This window comes from Glycine soja, chromosome 10 (assembly GCF_004193775.1).
Source record: "Glycine soja cultivar W05 chromosome 10, ASM419377v2, whole genome shotgun sequence".
Lineage (NCBI taxonomy): Eukaryota > Viridiplantae > Streptophyta > Magnoliopsida > Fabales > Fabaceae > Glycine > Glycine soja.
This window is the reverse complement of record NC_041011.1, coordinates 25,624,844-25,639,115: the sequence shown is the minus strand read 5'-3', so window position 1 is coordinate 25,639,115 and position 14,272 is coordinate 25,624,844. Positions and strand designations below refer to the sequence as shown.

The following is a 14,272-nucleotide window of genomic DNA, read 5'->3' as shown; positions in this document are numbered from 1 at the left end:
TATAGTTGTTTTGTAATATTATAAGTACTTTCTGTTAAATATAGGTAATAGATAATTTATACTTTTGTTTTGTGTGTTTAATAATCAATTTCTCTCAATTTCAGGTTAATTAGGCAAATTGGCAAAAGTGTTGTTTTCACCTTCTCGCTAAGCCAATCTACTGGCTTAGCGAGCATTCGCTAAGCGCGACACTCAGCGGCTAAGCGCGAGGAAGAATCCAGAAAAAGATGGGCTGTCAGGTTCGCTGAGCGCACCACTCTAGGTCATCAAGCACACTGCTTCAGCTCATTCGCTAAGCGAGAGAAGCGTGCTAAGCCAAAATCCCGCCTATTTAAGCTTGAAATCAGATTTTTTGCAGGAGTTTGGGCATTTTTTTTCTTGAAAAGCCTCTGCATGCACAAGAGTCTGGCCTTGGCTTAAAGCTTTTGCATGTTTTGGAAGTTCTAGAGAGAGAAAGGTCCAAGTTCCAGAGAGTTCTGAGAGATTTTATTGTGTGAAGATCTGCAGAGACGAGAGCTCGAAGCGGAAGCCGTTCTGAGAGCTTGAGATGAGTTTGTGAATGATTGTGAGATCCTAGAGGTGAAGGAGACATCCTCACCACTTGTATTTTTGCAATCTTTCATCTTGTTCTTCTCTGTGTTGTAAAGGAGGTTTCCGGACTATGGAAAGCTAAATCCTCTGTTGGATCTTCCCTGTAGGTACCTGATGTAAATATATTTCTATCTATGTAATAATGTTTTGTGTGCTCTCTGTGCTATCTGCTTTTCATTCTAGTATTCCTTTACCTTGATCACGTAGATGCATGCTTTGTTAGGGTCATTCAACAGTGGAAACTGGTCTAATTCTAAAGTCCTTGATAGTATGGAGCTAAGTTGTTGTACTATCACGAGGAATCGGGGTACACAAACTTAGTTGTGTATGTGTGTCTTAATGCGGTTCTGGTTGAGTTTAGTCTTACAAGAGGAATTTGCGGACGAGGCTTGATTAGGATTAGGCTAAGTTATCATGAGGAATTGGGGTCTAGCAGTCCAGGAGACAACATAGGAATACATGAGCATTGTTAGATAGAGAACATCCATTTTAGCATCAGGAACCTATTAGGAAGACCAACACATTCTATACTTGTTTTTACACAACATTTCTCTTGCGTGATTTTCTTTCTTTTTGTATAGATAGTTTACATACCTATTCATAACCACAATTATCTTTTCATACCAGACACCTATTTACCGAAATAGCTTGCCAGATAACACAAGTTCCCTGAGAATTCGATACTCGGTTCTTACCATTTTATACTACTTGTGTGATCCGGTACACTTGCCGGCCACGAACAATATGCAACACTGTAAAAATTGCAGGAGTGCCAGATGAGGCTATTAGACTCAGCCAGTTTTCATTTTCCTTGGCAGGAGAAGCCAAGAGGTGGCTCTACTTATTTAAGGGTAACAGTCTGAAAACCTGGGAAGAAGTTGTAGAAAAGTTTCTGAAGAAATATTTCCCATAGTCAAAGAATGCGGAAGGGAAGGCTGCAATCTCTTCATTTCATCAGTTCCCTAACGAGTCCTTGAGTGAAGCGTTGGAGAGGTTTAGAGTTTTATTGAGAAAGAATCCCATCCATGGGTTCTCTGAGCCAATTCAATTGAATATGTTTATAGATGGGCTGAGACTATAAACCAAGCAACTGCTAGATGCTTCAACAAGGGGAAAAATAAAGCTGAAGACTCCTGAAGAGGCAACTGAGCTAATTGAGAATATGTCAGCCAGCGATCATGCCATTCTGCGTGACAGAGTTCATCAACCCACAAAGAAAAGCTTGTTAGAACTATCATCACATGACACTTTATTGGCACAGAATAAGTTGCTTTCTAGGCAACTTGAGATTTTAACAGAAACACTTGGTAAGTTGCCAACTAAACTGTCTATTGGTGAACCTACACATTCTTTTGTTTTGCAGGTTACAGGTTGTATCATCTATGGTGAGGCTCATGAAACAGGCCAATGTATTCCCATTGAAGAGAACACTCAAGAAGTTCACTATATGGGAAATCAACAGAGACAAGGATATACTCAAGGAGGATTCTCAGGCTTCCAGCAGGGTCCTTATAACTAACAAGGACAGTGGAGATCACACTCTAGCAATCAATTCAACAAGCACCAGGGTGGACCTTCCAATAGGCCAATTCAACAAGAGCCTAACATCTTTTAGAGGACTACTAAGCTGGAGGAGACTTTGACTCAGTTTATGCAGGTAACAATGTCAAATCATAAAAGCATTGAGTCAACACTGAAAAACCTTGAGGTCCAGGTGGGACAATTGGCCAAGCAGATAGCTGACAAGTCATCCAACAGTTTTGTGGCAAATACAGAAAAGAATCTCAAGGAGGAATGCAAAGCTATGATGACAAGGAGTAAGAGGTTTGTGGAGGCTGAGGATGAGGATAGTGTTGTATCCAAAAAGAAAGTTGTTGAAAAGAAAGGTACTAATGAAAAGAAAGATGATGTGAGAGATGAAAGCAATCAGGAAAAAGAAAAACAAATAATGGTCAAGAAAAAAGAATTAAATGACCAAGAGAAAGAAAAAAAAGTAGAAAAAGAAAATGAAAAAAAATGAAAAAGATGAAAAAAATAAGAATGAAGAGAGGAGTAAAAGTGAACAAGCTAGAGAGAAGAAAAGAGAAAAAGTTGTGAAAGAAGGTGCGAAAGTACCATATCCTGTGGTACCTTCCAAGAAGGAGAAGGACCGTCATTTGGCGAGATTCTTAGATATTTTCAGGAAACTAGAAATAACCATGCCCTTCGGAGAAGCTTTACAACAAATTCCACTCTACTCCAAGTTTTAAAAGGATATGTTAACATGGAAACACAAGTATATTCACCAGGAAAACATTGTTGTGGAAGGAAACTGTAGTGCTGTGATTCAAAAGATCCTTCCACCCAAGCATAAAGACCCTGAAAGTGTAACCATTCCTTGTTCAATTGGAGAAGTCACTGTGGGAAAGACTCTTATTGATTTGGGAGCCAATATTAACTTAATGCCACTCTCCATGTGCAGAAGATAGGGAGGGTTGGAGATCATGCCCACTAGGATGACTTTACAACTTGTTGACCGCTCCATTACCAGACCATATGGAGTAATTAAAGATGTGTTGGTCAGAGTAAAACAGTTTATCTTCCCGGCAGACTTTGTGGTAATGGATATCTGTGAAGATAATGGCATTCCTGTAATATTGGGAAGGCCATTCATGTTAATTGCGAGCTACATAGTTGATATGGGGAGAAAGAAGTTGGAGCTGGGCTTTGAAGATCAGAAAATTGATTTTGATTTGTTTGTTGAAGACAAGCCTGCTCCAGAACAAAATGTTTGCTAATAGGTAATGGAAGTGGGGAAGGAGGTTCTGAAAGTAAGGACCAAAACGTGATTTCGCCCATTGAGGTAAAGGCGTCAAGCTAATGACGTTAAAGAAGCACTTCCTGGGAGGCAACCCAGTTCTAATTTTTGCTATTTTGTTTTGTTTATGCATTGTATAATGTGGAACTTGCTTCATAATCATTACATTGGGGTATATCAGCTTGTTTTTGAATGATAGATATAAGGGTTTCAAATTCTTGAGAAAAGGACTGAAATAGAACTTAGAAATTTTTTTCTGAAAATCAGTCCTTTTAATAAGCACAAGCCTCGTGCTAAGCGCATCTTTTGTCATGCGCTAAGCGGAGAGTCTCTAGCACTTAGCGCTCAACCCTTGCATCTCAAGCTGATTTGGTCCGCTAAGCTGGCCAAGGCTGAGCTAAGCCAAATTCAATTTGATCTGAATTCACCTAAACGATGGCCTGCTCGCTAAGCGCATCGTATTCACTGGCTAAGCACGAGACGTCGCCACTAAGCCCATTTCGATGCGGCCTAAATTGGGGTTCATTGAGCTAAGCGCTACTCATGCCAGCAAAGCCCAATTCATTGTGGCCATAGCAGCGTTAAGCGGTCTATCATTTGCTAAGCGCCTGCCCCCCTGTATTCAAGATGCATTATATTAGCTAAGTCGGCCTAGAGCCAAGCTTAGCGAGAGTTGTAGGTTTTATGATCTGCAGCATTCACTAAGTGCCCCTTCTGTGCGCTAAACCCAGCTTTAAAAAAAATCAGATTTTGAATTTCAAACTTGGGCTAAGCGCGCAGCTCCGCTAAGTGAACCTCTTTGAGAAACCAAACGTCTCTCTGGCTCACTTAGCGCGGTGGTTCGCTAAGAAAGAGGGTCGAAAATTGCTTAAGCAAGTGTAACATCAGTTACACTTACCTTTACCAAAAAAATTTCTGAACATTGCCTGCATCTTCTCTCTCACACCCAAACTCGCGCATGCTTACTTTCTTTGTGCATCTTCGCGCATTTTCAGCAATCAACAATCCAAGTAAGTTTCTCATTCCCTTTGCTCTTTTATTTTTGTGAACTTTAGGGTAGAAAACCATAGAATTTAGCTTTTAATTTTTAGGGTTTTAACGATATTAGATTAGTTAAAAATTAGGATTTTGTAAATGATTGTACTGTGTAGATAGCTTTGATTGGTTTGCATGTTTGATATGCCTTTGAGAGGCTCAAAAAAGAGAAGAAAATGAACTTTGTTTTCTGCATTTTTCTGGAAAACGTGATGAACTCGCTAAGCGCGCTTGCTGCGTTAAGCAAGGTCATCAAAATTCATTGAATATATGCATTTTTGGATGAACTCGCCAAGCACGCCTGCCGCGCTAAGCGAGTTCATCTTTTGAGGATGAACACTCATCCTCCTGTTGAGATGCCTGTGGCTAAGCGAGGCTGAATCGCTAAGCCCAAGTAACTTAGTCATTTTTTTGTTTTAATCCACGCAGTAAGCCGAGCCTATCTGGGCTAAGCTCATTTCACTGCGGCAGGCATTGGGCTAAGCGAGCCTAGCTCGCTAAGCCCACATACTTATTGAATTTTTTGAAATTCATGAGCCGCTAAGCGCAACCCTGCTGAGCTTAGCGCTTATCTGTTGCGGCTATCATTAGGCTTAGCAGACAATCGCTCGCTAAGCCGATTATGCAGAAGCAAAATTTTCTGCAATATCCGCTAAGTAGCCCTCCATGTCGCTAAGCGGTAGTGTTATTTTGTGAAGGCGCGCTAAGCAGACCATGTCCCGCTAAGCTGCCAGTGTTTTTCTCAGTCTTATTTGTCTATTTTTTAAATTGAATAACTTGTGGTCTAACTAACTTTTTGGGTTCCTTTGTGTTGCAGATGGCCTCCAGGAAACGTAAGAGCATTGGGGCAAGGCCAACTGCTCAATATGATACTAGACGGTTCCTTTCGCTTGATGCTTGGAACCGTTATACAGATAATGTCTTGGGAAGGAGCATTTTGTCAGAGAGGAAGGTTGTGATATACCACACCGAGTTTGATGACTTCAAGACAGAGTTGGAGAGGGGTAATCTTCACAAACGCCTCACCAACCTGGCTGATGGGTCTATTGATCTTGCTTTGGTGAAAGAATTTTATGCTAATCTCTACAGCCCTGGGGATCCTTCACCAAAGCAAGCCAGAGTTAGAGGCCACTTGATGAAGATAGACGCCGACAGCCTCAACACATTTCTAGATACTCCTGTAGTCCTATAGGAGGGGGAGACATTACCCACCTACTCTAGGTACTGCAGGTTACCCACAAATCATAGAGAGATTAAGGATGCTCTTTGCATACTAGGGAGAGGGTTCAATTTCAATGTTGAGGGCCATCCGAGGAGGATTCTTAGGAAAGATCTGACTACCTTGGCCCAGGTATGGAGTGTTCTCTCTTACTCCAACCTGGCCCCTACATCTCATACATCAGATCTCACTATAGACAGAGCCAGGTTGATCTTTGGCCTGGTCTCTCATATGGACATGAACATCGACGCTCTCATCTCAGGATATATGACTTCTATTGCCCAGTCTAACTCTTACAGACTTGGGTTTCCTACTTTGATCACCGCCTTATGCCGAGTCCAAGGGGTTGTCTCTGACAGCCTCACATTTGAGCGCCTGAGCCCGGCCATTAACTTGGCCTACATAAGGAAGAACTGTTGGAACATTGATGATCTAACAATTGCTTTCCGAGGGGCTAGGAGGGCGAGGGCGAGGCCAGCTAATATTCCATCTTCTTCTGCAGCTCCAACACCTACTCCAACATCTACTTCTACAGCTTCTTCAGTTCCAGCTCATGTTGACTCACAGTGCTTTGAAGCCATGCTTCAAAGTATCCATCAGGGTCAGATTTTATTGTTGCAGAGTCTACAGGTAGTAGCTCCTCCAGGATCCATCCTATCAATGGAGCAGTTCTTAGAGAGGGTAGCCTGGCTTAGGGCCCAACCTTCTCTTGATAGGGAAGGTGAAAGTCCCACAACCTAGGTACCCCAACAGGTACAAGATGCTTCCTTCGAGACCACCATCCCAGAGCCATTCACTCTTCATCCTGAGGCAGGGGAGGAACAGGCGAGACCAGAGACTGCTACTACTCCTGAGAGATCCCTTGAGGGTACATCAGAGCCTCCTACTCCAGTGGCAGACCTCTCCTCTTCACAGCCTGCAGCTGACCCTTCCACCCCTTTACTTGACATACCAGAGGACCAGACCACACCAGTCCTGGTACTGAACACCTCTCCTCCAGCTACTCTAGTACTTCATTTGACAGATGAGGAGGAGGCTCAGTCACAGGATACCTAGGACCTGTCTCAGGGATTTGAAATTCCTAATGATTTTTCTTTTTGGATAATGATTATAACTATATTAGTTTTAGTACATTGATTTAGTGATTTTGGTCTATAATTATATACTTATACTTTTTGTGAATAGTTAGTATGCATGTTTTGAAGCATACAGAACAGTTTGACTTGATCATGATGATTATGCAATGAAAAACTTTTATCTTTTTATGAAATGGGTGTTATAGACTGATTTTGGATTGAATGCATGATTGTGATGAAGTTGTGTTTCTTTTCATAAGTTCAAGCTAGTGTGTATGTTAGACAAAGAAAGAACAAGAATGTGAGCTTGCAATTAGAATTGTTAGTCAGTAGACAGATTGATTGAGAAAGAAAAGCTTGAACCATAACCGGTGAGAGTGTGATCTTAAACTGTGAGTGAACGACTAGCATCGAGTAATAGTCTTTGCATCAATCTCTGAATTTTAGAATGAAATGTATGAATGAAGGCCATGATTGTATATACAAGCCAATTGACCAAAAACCTTACCTTGAATTATAACTGTATCCTTTGCACCCTTTGTAAGCTAAATTAAATTTTCAAAAGTGAACCCTAAACTTGAATAAATATCTCCAGATACCTTGCTTAGATTCTAGGAGAGCAGATGGTTCAAGGCAATTTGCCCCAAATTTGGGGGAGTTAACCGGGATGTAAAGTGGAAGGAAAAGCACATCAGCACACACAACAAATAAGTTGTGTTAAAAAAAGAAAAAGAAAAAGAGAAATCAAAGAAAGTGTGTGTTGTTGTAATAAGGTCAAATACAAGTCAAAGTGACAGGCTAGTGAATAAGCTAATTGTATTGAAAAGACTACTTGGATAAGTCTAGGATTTGTGCTCTCTTAGAATCTAAGCCTTTGAATCCTAAAAAAACCAATTATTTTTGTAGCCAAGCCTCACTACAAGCCTGTGAAAGTCCTTTTGATTCTGTTTATGCATTTCTGACTTTATGGCTTGAGATGAAGTTCAAAGATTGGACCTCTTGCTAGTTGTTGTTGATGAATAGCTTAAACACTTGTGCTTGAGTGAAATAGTAGCCATCAGACTATGGTTTAAGCTACTTTCCTTGATATCTATCTTATGCCTAACTTCAATTAATTGAAGACATACATCATGTTCTTCCCTTTAAATAACTACATGCTTTGTGAAAGACAAGTGATGAGGGCATTTTGCTTAATTCTGTTATCATGCAATCAATAGTTTTTGTAGCATACACCTTTATACATAGTCACTGCATATTTTTGTCACTTGGGGACCAGTGAGCTGTTCTGTATTTGCTTGAGGACAAGCAAAACTGTAAATTTGGGGGAGTTGTTAGTCAATGAATACGACTAACTTTTGTGTAATAAATTTGTGAAAATTATATCTAACTCCTCCCATTTATGGTTATTTTGTAGTGTTGTAATTATTTTTTGTTAAATATAGGTAATAAATACTTAATACTCCCATTTTGTATATTTAATAATCATTTCCTTTCAATTTCAGATTAATTAGGCAAGTTTGTGAAGTGCTGATTTTGATCTGCTCGCTAAGCCAATCTGCCGGCTTAGTGAGCCATCCACTGAGCGCACTAGTCTTGCGGCTTAGCGCGAGGAAGAATCTGGAAGAAGGATGAGCTGGACACACGCGCTAAGTGAGAGCTCATCTTGCTAAGCGCACCCCTAGCATGCATTCACTAAGCGAGAAGTCGGCCGCTAAGCCGAAATTCACTTATGCTCGCTAAGCGATCCAGAGTTGTGCTATGCGCGCAAGCACCAGCAAGGCCACCTATTTAAGCCTGAAATCAGAAATGGAGAGGGAGTTCAGGCAATTCTCGATGCTTTTGCATGTTTAGATATTTCTAGAGAGAGAAAGGTCCAAGTTCCAGAGAGTTTTGAGAGTTTTTGCTATGCAAAGACTGGCAGAGAACTGAGCTTGTAGAGGAAGCCATCCTCAGAGCATGAGATGAGTCTGTGAGAGATTGTGAGGTTCTAGCGGTGGAGGAGACATCCCCACCACTTGTATTTCTTTAATCCTTCATTTTTCTCTTCTCTTTGTTGTAAAGGAAGCTTCTCAGATATGGAGAGCTAAATCCTCTGTTAGTTCTTCCTTATAGGTACTTGATGTAAATACCTGATATGTATTTAATGATGTTTTATGTGTTCTCTGTGCTATCAATACATCATTTTAGTGTGCTTTTGCCTTGATCACATAGATGCATGCTCTGTTAGGATCATTCAACAGTGGAAACTGGTCTAATTCTTAGAATTTGATAGGACGAAGCTAGTTTATCGTATTATCACGAGGGATCAGGGTACGGTAACCTAGTTGTTTGTATGTTTGTCTTAATGCGGTTCTGGTCGAGTTTAGTCCAACAAGAGGAATCTGAGGATGATGCTTGATCAGGATTAGGCTAGATTATCACGAGGAATCAAGGTTTAGCATTTCAGGAGACACCATAGAACACATGGGCATTGTTAAGTAGAGAATATCCTTATAACATCAGGTACCTAATAGGAAGACCAACATGTTGTCTACTCATCTTTACACATCATTACTCACGTGATTTTCCTTTTGAATAGTTAGTTTACATACTTGTTCATAGTCCATACATATCTTTTCATACTAGACACCTATCCACTGAATATAGCTTTACCAAGTAACACAAGTTCCCTGAGAGTTCGATACTCGGTTCTTACCGTTTTATACTACTTGCGCGATCCGGTGCACTTGCCAGGCTCAACCAGAGCCCAAGTAGTGGATCATGGTCTGCTGTCACAGACGTGGATTGCTGGATAAAACAAACACCAATGAATAAGTTGAATACTAAGTTGAAAGTGATGAAGTGTCAAAATGGAAGAGTTGGAAGAAAGATCACATCAAACCATGAGGGCCATGATTAAAACTCATAGATTCATGTTGGGTATGATCATTGGAACCAAAGGCTGGGACATTGATTTTTGAAGATGTCTGAATGAGACATACATTGATGGCTACACAACCTATGCAAAACAAATGAGTATGTGTAGAATACATAGTTTTGACAATAGTTGATGTAAAATAAGCTATATAAAATAGTACCTCAGCATCAGGTAACATGGCCATCACAACATCAATTAAGCTTGAGTCAGTTGAACACTTCAAAACGGCAGAATTCCTGAACTTGGGTTAGACCTTTATCTTAAAAGCAAGCACATAACCCAGTAGCTTATCAAGTGCTTGGGGTGAAGTATTCAAATCAACATCACCATCCTTGTGCAAAGAGAATAATTCAATGCATAAAAAAATGGTAATGGTATTGGATATTATACAAACAAAAAATAACATATCAAAGCAAAAGAGTTGCTTTTGAATCCAAAGACGTACTGCAATTTTATGCCTATCAACTGCATCAGCTGATTGACCAATCAATTCAGTGCATTCACGGTCCCAAAGCAGGAATTTTGTGCTTTCATCTTTGTGGTTGATCATCACCTCAAGCCTATACCTGGTACCATATATAGCAACAGTATAAAAAAATATGAATATATGAAGGATACATAGGATTTTAAAAGATCACAATGACTTAAGCATAACTTCCTGATTGTATTTGCCACATGCACATGTGAAGGGCGCCATCTCTGCATCAATTTTTTTATGCCATTGAATGCAAGCTGCATAACACCATGAATGATTGTCCATAACAATCCTAGTAATTATGTCAACAGTAACACAAACAATTTCCTATGTAAAACAACATAGACATCAAATGCTGCATAAACTTGGGATGGTGGGGGGTGAAGAATTAAAATCTATAAGATAATTACTTCAGAGATGGTGTTAATCTCAGCAATAGTCTTTGCCTCAGTCTTTCCAAAGAATGATTCCTTTGATGATAATTGTGTAGAACCTGAAAGTTGTGAACTGCCTTGACCATGGGATTTAAAAACTGACCGGGCCTCAATGCCCAACTTTGCACGCCTACAAATATAGAATCAACAACAAAAGTAAGATAAAAAATTATCAACACATATTAGGCACTGCATGAGGAAAATACCGTTCATTGAATTCTTGAATCTCCATCACCAATTGGTTAATAATTAACTTCGAAGCCTTGAAAGAATTGCTGACTGATGGCGGATAAGATCCTGAATCATTTTAAAATAGAGTGATAAGATGGAATAGCATAAACAAAAGAAGAAACAAATTGAACATGAGGCTATACCCTGAGCATCCTTTATTCTACCATGGGTCAATAGAACTGTAATCGGGCCATGACCTTCATGATCATCTAAGAACTTTAAAAACTGCAAGCAATAATCGTCCCACAAAGTGCAAGATAGCAATTGTTGGCTATCAGAAACAAATAGTTATGAGACAATCAGTTAATAATAATGTAATCATAGCCACAACCTGCCAAAGTATATGAGACAAATTGTTGGCAACAATCAAACTTTACCTAAGTCCTTTAGTTTAAAGACAACCCCTGAAACATGGTGAAAGACAACCTCGTCCATGACACTGATAATGTCTAAAGCAAGTAGGAAAATGAAGGAATGTTATTTCAAAAAGAGCAGAACTTAGCAAATAAACACAGTGGCAAAAATATAAGTTAACATACCAACCAATAGGCCAGGTTCAGACTGCCCAGCCACAACATTGGCAAATCCAGCAAACCTGTATTTTCTAAAAGGGAGGTCGTCTAGAATAGACTGCCTTACAACAATAACTCCAGTAAACACCAATTTAAATTGGTGATCACAAACTCTCTACTGACCGTTGTTTTTGAGCACATTAAAATTGTGCATGACATAAGTACAATTTTCCTTCAAGTCCATCTTCCAAGACTTCAGCTGGTCTTGTTTATAAATAACATGGATCTCATCACCCTAGAGACCGTTAAGGTTACAACACAATGGGCTGAACAATAAGTAATAAACCTAGTAAAAACACAAAATTGAAGCATACATCAGAGTCGACAAAAACCATCTTAGCTTGCTCAGATTTGTCAGGCATCCCAACAAACCATAGATCACTGATCCTCACAGCAAGTTTAAGAGTTTCTTTTGAGCCGTCGATGTTCATTATCTTGTCTGGAGAACGTGCCATAATGCAGCAAAAAAATGGAACAACAATGTAACACAATGTCGTTTTTCAAGACCTACAATAATCATCGAAAAAACCAACAATGAGTGGCACCATCAGCCCAAAAGAAATATTGTTGTTCTTATCTGATGTCATGACCACAATAGCTTACCTTGTCTAAACTGCTTCCTGCACAACCTTGTAAATGGGATTGTGAGGACCAAAAACAAACAAAGACAGGCCATAAGGAACAAACAAAAATGTCCATGCAAGTGGCAGAGCCAGCAACAAACCACACGAAAAAATGTACAGAACAAATGACAAAGACATAGACATGCCTGGTGGATATTTTTCGTAGATAAACTTCTTCCTGCACGACCTTGTGAACGGAAAATCGCAACCACCAGAAACAAAGAAAGAAAGTTTGACTTGATCTTCTTAATTATGGCATGATAAGGTCGATGTGGGATTATATTCAAGTTAAAATAATTTCACGGATGGGGACAAAAATTAATAAACTGCTCCCTGTTTCCCTCGTGAAGCAAAGGCTTTATGTAGAAAACGTAAGGATGTACACAAGAAGCTGACATGTTCTCTCTGCTATTCACAAAAGGTTCATAAAAGCTAACGTAAGTATTGTTGTCTATATATACTGATTGCTTCTGTTAATTTTGTAATTTTACGAGTTGGCTTTTCAATTTTGGAAATCAATTTCCTATGTATAAAATGTCTACGTTATATTTGGACCCAATTTTTTTATGATTTAATTACACTTGCCGAGAACAAATCAAAACACATTCAAAATTTTATGCACCGGCTTTCATATTTTTTTTCAGGAAACGTAGGTCCAACATCTTATTTAGAAAAAAAAAACTTTAACCATTGCTAACAAATTATGAAATTAGTCCACGAGGTAAGCAAGCAATAAAAAAATAATAAAGACAACTAAATCACACGAACCTATAAGAATATAAATCAACAACGAGTACAAACTAAACAAACGAAAATAAAGACAAAAAAGGGTACTGAACATAAGAAAAAGGAAAAGAACCATATGCGTGCTTTGTATGAGCAGTGTCATGTGAGAATGTCATATAGAGTGATAAAAAATGGGGTGAGTATTATTTATGAATGTGACTTTGAATGAGAGAGAGATTGGTGTTAGAGTGTGTGTGTGATTGTCAGAAAATAATACAATGTGAGTGATTGTTTGTGAGAGCGAGGCATGGTGATGATGAAAAATGAGAGAGTAATGATCGACGGGTGCGCTGCAGTGTCTTTATTTATGTGCACCGTAGCTTCGATTTTGGTGAAGCTAAAACTCACTTTTTTTTTAAATGAACTAAATCTATTTTTGGGTTTAAAGTGAAGAGGATAATTGTCTAATAAGATTGTTTTCCAAAAGCGCCTCTTAGAAAAGCACGAATAAAAAAGAAATCCTCCACCTAGAAAATAGCTTTTTAACACAAGTTATTAAAAACTTTTAACATCAATTATTAATCGACGTTAAAACTACCCACATTAAAAGTTTTAATGTTAATATCAATTTTCTAATATCAATGTTAACTAAATTACACAACATTGATTTTTTATAAAACCAATGTAGTATCATAGAAAGATAACAAAAAATTATAAAATATGTAAAAAAACACATCGATTTTCCAAAAAATAAATATTGATTTTTCTAAAAACTGATGTTAACAGTAAAAATCAACATTGATGATGTTGTCAGTCAACAAAACCAATGTTGTTGGTTGACAACATCGATTTTTCCAAAATATCGATGTCGCTTTTTGTAATTTTTTTAATATCCTGTCTATTTTTTTAATTATCCCAAATTAACCTGTAAATGGAAAAACAGAACCAGACCAAACAGTTTTTATCAAGCAATTTAAATTTTGTTCAAAATATATAATTGAATATTTACAATGAATTATAATAAAAATGAAAGTCAATACATAAAATCATTTGTAACCTAATCTAAATTAACATAATAACTACTCTGTAATTCTAAAATTACTTAAACTCCTAGTGTTTGATTTTTAACTTTCAGATAATATCTTGCCCACTGAATGCGAATTGCTTTCATCCTCATTCCAATGGTCTTTGATCAGTAAAATACTGCATGATATAATAAAACATAAGTGAATATATGAGTCAAAATGATAACAATTATAAGAAATTGAATTTGTTTCAAAGTAAACAATTACCATTTCTCAGCTATCCTTAAAACCTCTTAGGACTATTGTTGTTGACATCCAATGCATTACGTAGTACCCGCACTCAGTATTTCGTTTTTTCTTATTACACTAAATTGAATAAGATATTTAGATATTCAAAGTTAACCAAAAATTAGTATACAACGTAATAAAATTTAATTTGACCGGCATGAAACATTATTTAAATGCACTTTAACTACAATCCATCTAGCAGCAGTTTTGGATTTACTTCCTTGACTGTCATCGAATCCCTTCAAAGCACCGATGAAGAGAAA

General features: G+C 38.3%; 1 long non-coding RNA gene across 3 annotated transcripts; it reads right to left on the bottom strand.

The window, feature by feature from the left end:
• Positions 1–9,369: 9,369 nt before the first annotated feature.
• On the bottom strand, positions 9,370–12,364 carry LOC114369415. Of its 3 annotated transcripts, none has more exons than XR_003657627.1 (10): positions 11,951–12,364; positions 11,315–11,854; positions 11,153–11,224; positions 10,919–11,046; positions 10,751–10,841; positions 10,521–10,674; positions 10,081–10,367; positions 9,796–9,966; positions 9,600–9,716; positions 9,370–9,505 (listed from the first exon to the last, which is right to left on the bottom strand). It is a non-coding gene; the product is annotated as an uncharacterized LOC114369415 (long non-coding RNA). The 3 variants fall into 3 exon arrangements; XR_003657625.1 differs by having other exon boundaries at positions 9,384–9,505; positions 9,593–9,716; XR_003657626.1 differs by having other exon boundaries at positions 9,384–9,505; positions 9,593–9,707.
• Between the last annotated feature and the right edge of the window lie 1,908 nt (positions 12,365–14,272).